At 37.7% G+C, this 12,922-nt stretch overlaps 1 pseudogene; it reads left to right on the top strand.

The window, feature by feature from the left end:
• Positions 1–12,410, top strand: part of LOC150069108 (AT-rich interactive domain-containing protein 5A pseudogene) — a 44,690-nt pseudogene extending 32,280 nt beyond the window's left edge.
• Positions 12,411–12,922: the final 512 nt, after the last annotated feature.

Below are 12,922 nucleotides of genomic sequence, written 5' to 3'. Positions count from 1 at the left end.
GAGAGAGAGAGAGAGAGAGAGAGAGAGAGAGAGAGAGAGAGAGAGAGAGAGAGAGAGAGAGAGCGAGAGAGCCCTATGCCATAGCTTCCCTCTCATGCAGAAAGGGTATGCATATACTGTAACATGTTGATTTCATAGATTGTTGTATTCAATAACCTTTACATAGAAGGTAGATAAGAATTAAAAGGGTTTAATTTCCTAGAATGAAGTTTGAAAGATGTCATTAAAAATAAAATTTATAAGATCAGAAGATTGTGTTCAAGGCATTCCAAGCATGAAAATTCATACAATTTCTCTTCAACCCATGACTAGTTGTAGTGGTGTAGGCTTGTTATCTAAGCTATAGGGAAAGAAGAGTGGCTTGTAGCAGTGTCACATGCATATCATATTCATGGACATGGGAAAGCACAAGTCATAAAATTGCTAAAACATATACCTAGGAAGCACAAAGCTCAGTAGTTCAATATCCAGTAATATAAATATATTAAGTATAATATATAGAATATTATATATATATTATTGTGCTCTTCATTTTGGCTCTCTGACCAGCACTATGGTGGTCGGCAAGAACAAGCACCTTTTGTAAAGGCAGCAAAAAAGGAGCCAAGAAGAAAGTGGTTGATCCATTTTCTAAAAAAGGTGGTACCCTATGTGAAAGCACCTGCCATATTCAATATAAGAAATATTGGGAAAACACTATTCACAAGGACTCAAAGAACCAAAATTGTATCTGTTGAGGTTCAGGGGTTTGAAGTGAGCTAATTACTGAGGATGTTCAGGACAAGAACTGCCTAACTAACTTGCATGTCATGGATCTCACACGAGACAAAATGTACTCCATGGTCAAAAAATGGCAGAGCATGACTGAAGCTAGTGTTGATGTCAGACTACAGATGTGTATTTGCTTTGTCTATTTTGTGTTGGTTTTACTAAAAAATGCAACAATCTGAACTGCAAGATCTTGTATGCTCAGCATCAGCAGGTCCACCAGATCCGGAAGAAGATGATGGAAATCGTGAGCCAAGAAGTGCAGACAAACGACTTCCTTAGGAAAGTAAAAATGCTGAAGAAGCCCAAGTTTGAATTTGGAAAACTCATGGAGCTTCATGGTGAAGGTGGTAGTGTTCCAAAAGCTACTGAGGATGGAAGAGACTAGGGTTAAAGTTGAGCAAGTTGATGGATAAGAACCACCAGTCCAAGAATCTGTTTAAATTCAGAGTTTTAAGAATGACAAATAAAATGCCTATTTATGGAAAAAAAAATCTTGGACTCTTTCTGCTGTTCTCTGTCTGTCTCTTCTGCTCTATATCTCTCAGTGTGTCTCTGTGTCTATGTCTGTCTGTCTGTCTGTCTCTCCAATTGCCCTCTTCTTATAAGGACACGGATAAGGTAGTGAAAGCTCCACTTGCATCGCTGGAAAACAGTTAGCAATGAGTATGTCTTTGACTTCAATAGTTTTTGAAGGTCCTTTGTTTTATCCCCAGTGTCTGAGAGTAGATCTGAAAACAGCTTTCATGCTGTTTTCACCTACATCGGTCAAAATCATTTATTTTTCTAATAGTTGAAATTACATAGTACACATTTGATCTAAACTAGTAATTTAAAAATCTATATTTATGAAATAAGCTGTCGAAAGAACAACCAGTGTTTTTTTTTAATTTTTTTAAATATTTTTTATTGTAATTAATAAAAGAGTTACATGATATTTGCCAGATAGAAGGTGCATTAATTCCCATACATTGATACCCTTTCACATGTCTTCGTCCCCATTTCCCTCCCCCCATCTTGGTTTTCACCCCTTCCTTATCCAATTTCAAATAACCAAATACAAATATATCCAATTATCAAGATAACAAAGTGAGATACTGTAACAATATGATATAACCAAGGGACAGCAAAAGAGATGAGAGATAACATAGTACATTAAGGACAACAATCATTCATTATATGGCTTTTTTTTTTAATATCCTGGAGGTCCTTTCAATTAGCTTCATACTATATGGCCTTAGGTATCAAGGTTTTGCTCTACTGCAAATCTCTGCTAGTAGAGTCCAAGATTTCTACTGATTATGACAAATGAGGGAAACGCTTGAGCCTAAGTTCCTTTGAGTTTGCTTACTTCACTTAATATGATTTTTTCTAAGACTTTCCATTTCCTAACAAATGGGGCAATGTCATTCTTTCTGACAGCTGCATAGAATTCCATTGTGTACAAATACCACATCTTGTTTGATCCACTCATCAACTGAGGGACATCTAGGTTGGTTCCATATCTTTGCTATGGTAAATAATGCTGCAAGGAACATTGTTGTGCTGGTGGATTTAGTATGTCCTTGTTTCTGGATGGTTGGGTAAATGCCAAGTAGTGGAATTGCTGGGTCATAGGGGAGCTCTATGTTTAGCCTTTTGAGGCACTGCTACACTGCTTTCCATAGTGGTTGAATGAGTTTGTTCTCCCACCAACAGTGTAGTAATGATCCCTCCTGGCCACATCCCCTCCAGCATCTGTTGTCATTCGTTTTCCTGATCCTGGGCATTCTAACCCGAGTGAGGTGGAATCTTAGAGTTGTTTTGATTTGCATTTCTTTTATGACCAGAGATTTCTTCATGTGTCTATAGGCCATTTTTGTTTCTTCTTCAGAGAAGACTCTCTTTAAGTCTTTGGCCCATTTTTTAATGGGATGGTTGTTACTTTGGAGGTTAGTTTTGGAGTGATTCAATTTTTGAGCTGTTGATATATTTTAGATATGAGGCCTGTGTCTGCTGTATGGTTGGTGAAGATCTTCTCCCACTCTGTAGGCTTCCTAATTAATTTACTAGCTATGTCCTTTGCCATATAAAAGCTCTGCAGTTTAATGCAGTCCCACTTATCCAGCCTTTCTCTGATTTGTTGTGATTCTTGGTCCTTATTAAGAAAGTTTCGACCTGTGCCAAGGAGGCCTAGTGTATTTCCTATTCCTTCTTGTAAAGTTTTCAATTTGTCGGCTTTTACCTCCAGGTCTTTGATCCATTTGGAGTTAATTCTAGTGCAGGGTAACAAAGAAGGATCCAACTTTAGTTTTCTGCAGGTGCTTAACCAGTTCTGCCAGCACAACTTGTTGAAGAGGCTGTCTTTCTTCCATTCTATTTTTTTGGCTTCCTTGTCAGAGGCAATCCAAAACAACCAGGGGTTTTAAAGGAAATCTAAACTGAATTTGTTTAGGACTAGATCTCTTTAGTCAAATAAGGAGGTTACTTTCTTAACTCACATCAGTGGAAATTATTATTAATATTTTCACTTACATTAAGAGAAGGCTCACAAGTATTTAGCAATATTTATTGTTATTAATGCTGTCAAATGTGAGACACTCAGTTAAGGAGATAATTCAGGCAACAGCACAAATTGCTATCAGTGTATGAGTTCATATGGATGGACTCTATAAGTGAAATTTTTCTATTTTTTATCCATGGTCCACTTTATGCCTCAGTAAATAAGAGCATATGCTACAGTCCAATAGTTCCAACAAAGATACTTACATAGGCTGGAACTTGTTGCTTATGCCTATAATCCTAGCTACTCAGGAGGCAGAGATCTTAGCATCATGGTTCAAAGCCAGCCTGGGCAGGAAAATCTGAGACCCATTTCCAATAAACTACTTGAAAAAGCCAGAAGTGGTACTGAGACTAACCTTCATAAAAAAGCTCAAGGACATGCCCAGGGTGAGAGTTCAAGGCCCAGCATTAGAAAAAAAGAAAAACAAAAACAAAGGCAAATATCTTGTCTCATATAAGTGGCCAATTCACAGGCCATGTGCTTTGGGGAAAATTAAATGTTCAAGATGCCATTGGCCTTCTGCGTCTACTTCACTCCTCATGTGTGTTCTTTGTGCTGGCTTTATTCCCATGTTGTTTCTCACCACATAGCAGCCCCTCGAAGCTCCAGGCTTATCTTGTTTAGCTCTTAGAGCACAGAAATGATTGCTCCTACTTTGAAATATATCCAGGAGATTTTTGAGGATTAAGTGATAAGATTCTCATCAGTCACTTTTCATCCCTAAACAATTTGTAGTGGGTAGGCTCTGTGGTATTTTGTAGGAAGTACATTATCAATCCCACTTAAATCCCTCAATGGAGTGTGGTACTGGAAAAAGTTTGAACCTATCATTTAAAACTAGAAATAAAGTACTAGGAAGGGATAAATTACACATATACATACATATGTATATCTATATCCATTAAAAATTAAATATAAACAGCACAATTATTGTAAATGAAATATTTAAAGCAATTGAATTAAGAAATGTTGTGGAAGTTACAGTTCTGCCTTCCTTGTTAACTGGAATAACTGCCTTCCTTGTTAACCTTGTGCTCTTAGTTTTTACATTTTAAAATTAAATAAACATTTTATGACCCACTAATAATATAACTATGTACAAATATACCCTAAAAGTATTTATACAGTTTAGATGAATGTTAACAGTTCATAGGATTTACTAGGATTTTTAAAAGCCAATGAAATTAAACACAATTTCATGCTTTAACAAACAGTTCAAGATGGAATTTTTAAAACTATACCATTTAAATAGTACCCAAAATAGAAAGCATATATGGATGTGCTTCTATTAATACACGTAAGACAAACTGAGGTTTAGTTGATATATCTTGCTTCTGATTGCAGTTTTATATTTTTCCACAAATATAGGCAGGAAAGCATAAAAAATGAACATTTGTCTCACCCTCAAAATTTCTCCGTGCTTTTTTTTTGACTGTTCTCTCCTTTTACACATCATTTATAAGACTGAACTTCTAAAAATCCTAACATTACAACAGAAGTCTTTCAACAGCTCTATAATATTGTTGACTCATGTGGCCCAAAGGTATACCTTGAAAGTTCTCATCTATGTTTCCATATAACCAGTTGCTAAGTACCATGGCTTCCTATATATTTTGTATAATTATGAGCATTTCATTTTTAATAATTATCTTGAAGTAGTTGTACAAAGGAGTTATTTAACAAAGTAGTTTAACAAAGCAGTTCAAGAACACTGTATATGTTAATCAATTTCAACATTCACACCCATAATTTCCCTATATACCCCTTCCCTCATGCTTCTTAAATTTGTACAATACACACTATCCTCTTGACTACTGTCTTTCCCTCTTCTATTCTTTTGTCTACCTGTTTCTCTTTGAGCCAACCCACCCATTTCAAATACCTGTTTCTTCGTGTTTGATTTTTTTGAGCTTCATGTACAACCATATTTATTGCCACACTCTTCACAATAGCCAAAACATAGAATCAGCTTGTATGCCCCTCAACGTGGATCAAGAAAATTTTATATATGTCATATATATATATATGTTATACACGCACGTTGGAATGTTACTTATCTATTAGAAAAAAATTATATCAAACAATTTGGAAATGGAAAGACCTGGAAAAGAATTACATAAAGTAGAGTAAATCAAGCCCAGAGAGATAAAGGATGCATGTTCTCCCCTCATACCTATTAGCCAGATTCAGCTTATAAACCACATTGGGTGGTATGCCAGTGTACACAAATGTATTCTCCATTTTTTTAATTGTCAATCTGCTTTCTCCACATCTAACTCCTGGCTACAAGAGTTCACTTTTCATTTCATTGTGTATTTGTGACTTTTCCAGGACATTCTGTCAATGGAACAATATAATTTTAGCCTTATGAAATCAGATTTTTGTATTTGCCTTCTTCCTGTAATGTTACATGTTGTTCTTAGTCATTTGCCTGTTATTATTGAATAGCATTTCAAGGCAAAATGTTCCAAAACATTTTTATGCAATTAACAGTGGGTGGACATTTCAATCCATTTTAGCTTTAAAAATTTAAAAATAAAGCTGCCATTGAGGATTTTGTAAATACATATTTCATTTTTCCTATATCAAATCATCTACACCAGGTGATTAGAGTGCTAAATAGTAAGTAAATTTCAATGTCTATGCCCATTTGAATGTTCACTTTTCGTAAGTGCTTCAATTATTCTTCACTCACCAATTACTGGTGGGGCTTTTTCTACATATTTTTAAAATACCTTTTGTAATCTTTAAGTTTGGCACCTTGATTTATAGTTTATTAAAAGTTAATATCTATGATGTGTTATTTTAGGTAAAATGTGCAACTCCTCTGATTATTGTTGAAGTAACTTTACTTTTACCATTGGACTTGCATTAGTCAGCCTTGTTGAAAATTAATTAACCATATATGTGTGAACCTTGCTCCAGATTTTCTATGGGATACTATTCGTCAGGTCAGACTTTAAATCAATACCAAACTGTGATGATTTAAACAGAATTATAATAACAGAATAAAATGATTTATCATTATATAAACATGACAGCTATATAAAACACAATTAGATAAGCTTTATAAATACATATATTTGGGCATTAATAATATATAATAAGTTACTTAAATGCAAAAATTTGTGAAAATGTTGCCCTGTCTCTAGTCTGCCATTTGGATCAACAAAATCAAGGAACATCTTATATAACTAGCTATTATTTGCTTTTCACATTTGTCTAACACTTTTATATTGTTCTGTTTAACTTATAATAGTGAGATACTGGCTATATGAGGGAAAAGAATGCAAATTCCTTTGTAGAATACATTGGAATATTTGAAATTATCTTTTTACCAGTAACAAAGTAATTGTCTTAAACTCACAAGTATTTGACAGAAAACAGAGATTATTCTGTGATCAAAATATAAACTAAAATTAATTGAGAAAAATAACTCAAGAACTGGCAAACATATAGAATCAGTCCAGTACTATTTGGCTTAGTATCTATTTCAATAAAGAATTAGAAGAAACAGTATGGGAAAGATAAAAGCCTAGAATAGAAAGGAAAAATTATATTACTTTTTATGCTAAATATTGCTGATAAAAAGAAGGAAGTTAACAGTTAATTTTTATAATGTTGATAAATCTTTGATATAAAAAAAGAGACAAGAACCTAAACACTAGTGTCTCATGCCTATAATCCTAGATACTCAGGAGGCTGAGCTCTAAGGATAGCAATAGCTGTTCAAAGCCAGCTTAGGCACCAAAGTCCTTGAGACTCTTATCTCCAACTAACCACCAGAAAACAAGAAGTAGACCTATGACTCAAGTGGTAGAGCACTAGTCTTGAGCTGAAGAGCTCAGGAACAGCACCCAGGCCCAGAATTCAAGCCCTATAACCAACCAAAAGAAAAAAAACAAAAGAAGCATATAATAGAAAAAAGCAAATAATAGAAAATCTTATCTGTGTATATAAATGTAAATCTATGTAATAAATTAAGAAAATATAATCCAGAAGTATGGTAGTGTGTCACAATGTATATATGTATAATATATCTTTAACCACTGAGATTTTTATTTTTGTGGGTCATGGGGCTTGAACTCTGGGCCTGGGTGCTTTCCATGAACTGAGATGTTTTAGAAAGGAATGTTTTAATAAAAATTATCAAGGTATTTGTTGATTTAAAGACATTGAATTTGATAATTACAGATGTATTTTCAACAAATGTAAAACGTATTGTTTATTAAAATGAGAAAAATATTTTAGCAAAGCTAAAATAATGGAAGCCCCTATAACTTGTCCAAGTATCTACTAACATTAAGGTAAACATGTTTTATCATGAAACTTTAGGTGTCTTTTAACTAATATAAAAATTGAGATTAAACACTATTGTGACTGTTCTGAAATTTTTTGCTGATAATTGAGATTTGTGAAATAAAACAAGAAACATTTCAAAGATTAAAACCTAATATCACCTGTGGATAATATAAAGATAAAACATAGGAAATAACTAGAAATATAACATTATTTAAAGATATCTATTCAACTTAAAAAACAAGTAGAATTTTAAAGTAAAAACAGCTTATGAGTAGAAAATACAATAAAATTGTAGCAAATATTTATGAAAGCATAAAGCTTCAAAGATATATAAAATAAAACAAAGCTATAAAATAAATGGAACAAGAAAGTATTAATATTAAATATTCAGTTTTTTTTTCTTTTTTTTTTTGCCAAGCCTGAGCTTGGGCTCAGGGCCTGAGCACTGTCCTTGGACTTTCTCAAAGCTAGAGCTCTACCCCTTGAGTCACAGCACCACTTCTGGCTTTTTCTTTGTATGTGGTACCAAGGAATCAAACCCAGGTCTTCAAGCATGCTAGGCAAGCACTATACCACTAGCCAAACTCCCGACGCAAATATTCAGTTTTTTAATGCAATTTATTAATAAAAGCAATTCTGGGTTAAATCATAAAAATGATTAAAAAGTAAATTATATTAAGATTAGAAATAGAGATAGGAGAATTAGAGAGGCAAAGAAAGAGAGAATTAGAGAAGAATAAGAAGTAAAAATAGGCAATATGATATGAAAAACTATACACAATAAGATAGACCTTCCTGCTTTAATGCTTTATTAAAATGTATTAATAACCTATCAATTGATAAGGATACAAGAATGAAGAAGTAAATCAGTATAAGATATTTAACTTTACATAAATAGAACTAATTATGAAAATCCTATGAGCATTTTAACAGTGATTACAACCAGTAAATGGGGAATGAAGAGGAAAATCAATTTGTGTTGGGCTGATAGAAAACTTGAGATATTATAGAGTAAAGCTAAATTCAGATCCTTTCCTCATCACAAAATATAACTGTCACATAGACTATCTCAATATAGAAAAAAAAAAGCTTTAAAACTGTGGAGGAAAAAACCCAGGAAGATATATGAGTTCTCAGATTATAAACTATTACTTTGTCCAGTTACAAATAGCCAAATGCATATAAATTGTAACTCAGTAGGTGGGACAATATTGGCATTTAAAATTATCATGGCCAATATCATCATAATAAAATATTCAAGGAACCCAAGAATGGAAAAAGATATAATGAAATCTGTAGCAAACAAGATGAATGTTGAAAGATGTGACATTTGTTATGATGGTTACTTCTTAGAAGGAAGTACAAAACTGTATTAGGGTCGTAAATAAAAGAGATTTCTTAATTTATCTGTGTGACTTGCCTAAATTTCTAAAAATGTGTTTCGGATACGGTGTTGATATAAAATGACTCCACAAGATTGTGATTGAGGAATTGGTATCCTGCAAATAGAACTATTTGGGTAGGTGTTTGAAACCTAAGTAGGGGGTACCTAACTAGGAGAAATGATCACTGAAGGTATGTTTGTGGGAACTGTGACTTGCTTTGGGTTCCTTTCTTTCTCTTTGCTTCCTGTCCACCATAAGATAACCAGCTTCCAGGGCCGGGAGTTTGGCCTATTGGTAGAGTGCTTGCCTAGCATGCATGAAGACCCAGGTTCAACTCCTCAGTATCACATACATAGAAAAAAGCCAGAAGTGGTGCTAAGACTCAAGTGGTAGAGCTCTAGCCTTGAGAAAGTCCAAGGACAGCGCTCAGACCCTGAGCTCAAGCCCAGGACTGGCAAAAAAAAAAAAAAAAAAAAAAAAAAGATAACCAGCTTCCTTGGCACACATTCCTACTGCCATGACTCAGGCCCCAAATAATGCAGACTGCTCACCACAGTGTGAAACCTCTGAAACCATAAGCCCAAAATGGGTTTCTCTTTTTAAATTGTTCTCTTAGGTAACTTGGTAGCAACTACTGAAGAAAAAAAAATACGATCCATGTGCGAGAAATACTCATTTTTTAAAAAAATATACTTTGTCCTCTGGTATGAAAGATTTTAAAATAAGACATCAACTTATTTTTGTAAAGATCAAGATAAGCTCTCTATCAAATTGTAAACACTTCATACGTATTAAAACGAATACAACCCTTATTTAAACAAAATCTCTGGTAAAGTCAGGTATCCATCTACCATGGTTGAAGATTGATAAGTCAATGTATTTTTAAATGACTTAAATTATTTTCTTAGTAATTTTTGAGTCAATAATAAACCAATGACCAACGTACAAGTGCCAAGAAAATTTGACAATAACAGAAACAGATGGGGATGGAAGGGGAGGTGCAGATATGCATGTCTTTCCAATCTTCCACACGGGGTTTAACACACTGTCAACATTCAATAAATGTTAAACAACAATTATAATGATGGGTCCCATGTGCATGCCAGATTTAGAGTGGTAGAAACATACAGGATGACAGACTTCCTTACTCATTATACCAGCTTAGAAAGAAATTTTTTTCTTAGCTTAGTTATTAGCACAAATATTCTTTCCTTAAATCCAAAAACAAGGGGCCTGGAGTTTGGCGTAGTGGTTGAGTGCTTGACTAGCATACATGAAGCCCTGGGTTCAATTTCTTAGTACCACATACATAGAAAAAGCCAGAAGTGATATGGTGGCTCAAGTGGTAGAGCTCCAGCCCTGAGAAAGCCCAAAGACTCAGGCCCTGAGTTCAAACCTCAGGACTGGAAAAAGCAAAAACAGAAGAACTTCAATTTTTCTCAGCTTTTCTCTGTCTATTATCATTTCTGAAACCTTTGTAAACCTACTGGCTTCCACTTTTTAACCTCGTAAGTCATGTTAACATTGCTATCAATTGGTTTTACAAAACAAAGGAAAAATATAGTCATAGTAGGTTTTCCATCCTTAACAAATCTTTGATTATACCTTTCTATTTAAGAGCATAAAACTTTTATAACTTGGCATGAAAAGCCTTCTAATACTTTAAGTCACATTTCTAAAATGTTTTGCTTTATTAATAAATCCTTGCTTTATGGTTTGTTTTTTTGGTTTCATTGTTTCCCTCTCTGATTAGAGACTATGACATGGATCTATTTCTAGGCTGTTTTCCCCATGTGAAATAACTAGCGGGCTTTTTGTTTTTGTTTTTTTGCAATTCAAAATGAAGGTGGAAAATCTGTAAAAAGTCACAGTCTGGAATAACGTGTATGGCAGCTGGGAGGCAGCCGGGGCAACACAAGTGCAGCCACCTGCACATGTCACCATGACAAGAGGCTGGTCCTCCCCTACGAGCTGCACCTGAAGGGGGAGGATGACAAGCAACTGTCCCCCCCCCCCAACCCCAGGAAGCAATACAAGACGGCCAAGGAGCACGGGGGTGGGAGGGGGGAGGAGGGGGGGAGAGAGGGCCACGGAGAGACTGAAGAAGGCCAAGGAGGAGAGACAGGTGGGTCTGATGATTCCAGGAAAGACCAAAATGGATGCTACTGACCTAGCACCACTTCCCACCCAGGGGCCCCCCAAAGTCAGCATGAAACAGCCAGATTCAGCTTCTGCATTCTCCTTGCCTTTCATGGGTACCAGCGGCTGCCCCGAGGCCTGCAAGCAGCTCTTGTCCAACTTCTATTACAAAGGGACACATGCATCATGTCACCACTGGCCCAAAAGAAACTCCTGGCCCAGATCAGCTAATAGAGGCCTTGCAGTGCCAGGAGGAGGACTGTCGCCACGGGGCAGATGGCCCTGAGAAGGAAGCCCCAGAGAGGCCTCAGATCCTAAAGGAGGCTGGTTGAGAACTCAGGGCACTGGCTGACCCCACAGGAGAGACTGCAGGGCCCTGGGAGCAGGGTCAAGGCTGAGGTTCAGGCAGAACCCTGCTCCCCCACCCCCATCTTCACAGGCTGTTTTCACGCCTACCCCACTGAAGTTCTGAAGCCTGTCAGCCAGCACCCCTGGGACATCTCCAGCCTGAAAGACAGGGTGCTACTGGGGTCTTCTAGCAAAGAGGAAGGGCTGTCAACCCAAGAGCCCCAGCTGGGGTGGGGTGGGGATGCCAGCCACCCCTCTGTAGTCCAGAAAAAGCAGTTCTAGGAAGAGCAACTTCTATCCCAAGCCCCGAGCCTGCTAGGTGCCCGCCATGGTCAAGGGTCTTGCTGAAAGTCCTTTCCCTGCCCACTCCCCACGGCAGCGCAGGCCTCGGCCATAAGCCCAGCCTGGAAGAAGATGGCTTTGCCCGTGGTAGTAAAAGAAAACAAACAAACTGAGGGCAATGTCTCCATTTCTGAAGGAGGTGGATACCAAGGAGTGGGAGGCTAAGCCGTAGCACCCGGCTTGGCTGTTGGGCCCAGCCCTTGGGCCTACTGCCCCGGAGGCCTACAGGGGCACCGTGCTGCATTACCCGCTGAACTTTGCCAGCACCCCAGACCATTTGAAGGGCCAGGCCACACTCCTCTTCAGCGCCCTGGCGATCCCAGGCTTTCCAGCCCACTTCCTGGCTGCCACAGGCCCCTCACCCGTGGCCACTGGCTTGATGCACTTCCCCCTTCCGCCCTTCCACAGTGCCCTCCGCCACAGACTTGGTCCTGCTTCATCTGCCTGGCACATAACTGCCGGTCACTACCTACACAGCATCCCCCTTCTTGCACCTCAACACTAAGCTATGGGCTGTAATCTGTGGTGTGTACTTTGCTGTGGCGGGTCTGATATGGCCCAAGATGGGCAGGCATTGCTGAGATCTTGGGCTGGAGCCCATTGTCCAGGATTAGGCTGGGCAGGCTGGCACGAGGAGAGGCAATATGAAAACTGGATTTGTTTCAAGAAAAAGCCCCAGAGACTTGTGTTGTATCAAGATCTAGAAATAGGATAATGCCCCTAGAACAGAGGCCAGGATCAAGCTGCGCACAGAAAGTCCAGTAAAATGGCAGTATGATTTACCCAACCTTGCCATGCACAAGGACCCTCGTGAGTTCATCTGAGATGGGAGCAAGCCAGTGGGCGGGGCCATCAGTGTGAGTGATGGGGATGAGCAGGTGACATCTAGGGGCCTTGTTGGCAGGCTTCTCAGAGCATCCTGTCTTCAGTCCACTTCTGAATAGCTAGCCGCAACAGCCATGCTCCAGCACAGACCTATGTGACTCTAGCACTGCGCTGAGCAGCAAGACTCCAGCTTCCCAACTGGTTGTGCCCTGCATCTGCTAGCCAGCAGTGGGAGGGGGTTGCTTGTTTGTTTTGTGACAAGAGTCTC

This window comes from Megascapheus bottae, chromosome 1, assembly GCF_031878675.1.
Source record: "Megascapheus bottae isolate mThoBot1 chromosome 1, mThoBot2.hap1, whole genome shotgun sequence".
In the NCBI taxonomy this organism is placed as follows: Eukaryota; Metazoa; Chordata; class Mammalia; order Rodentia; family Geomyidae; genus Megascapheus; species Megascapheus bottae.
Note: the sequence above shows the minus strand (reverse complement) of the source record. Positions and strands in the feature narration are given on the sequence as shown.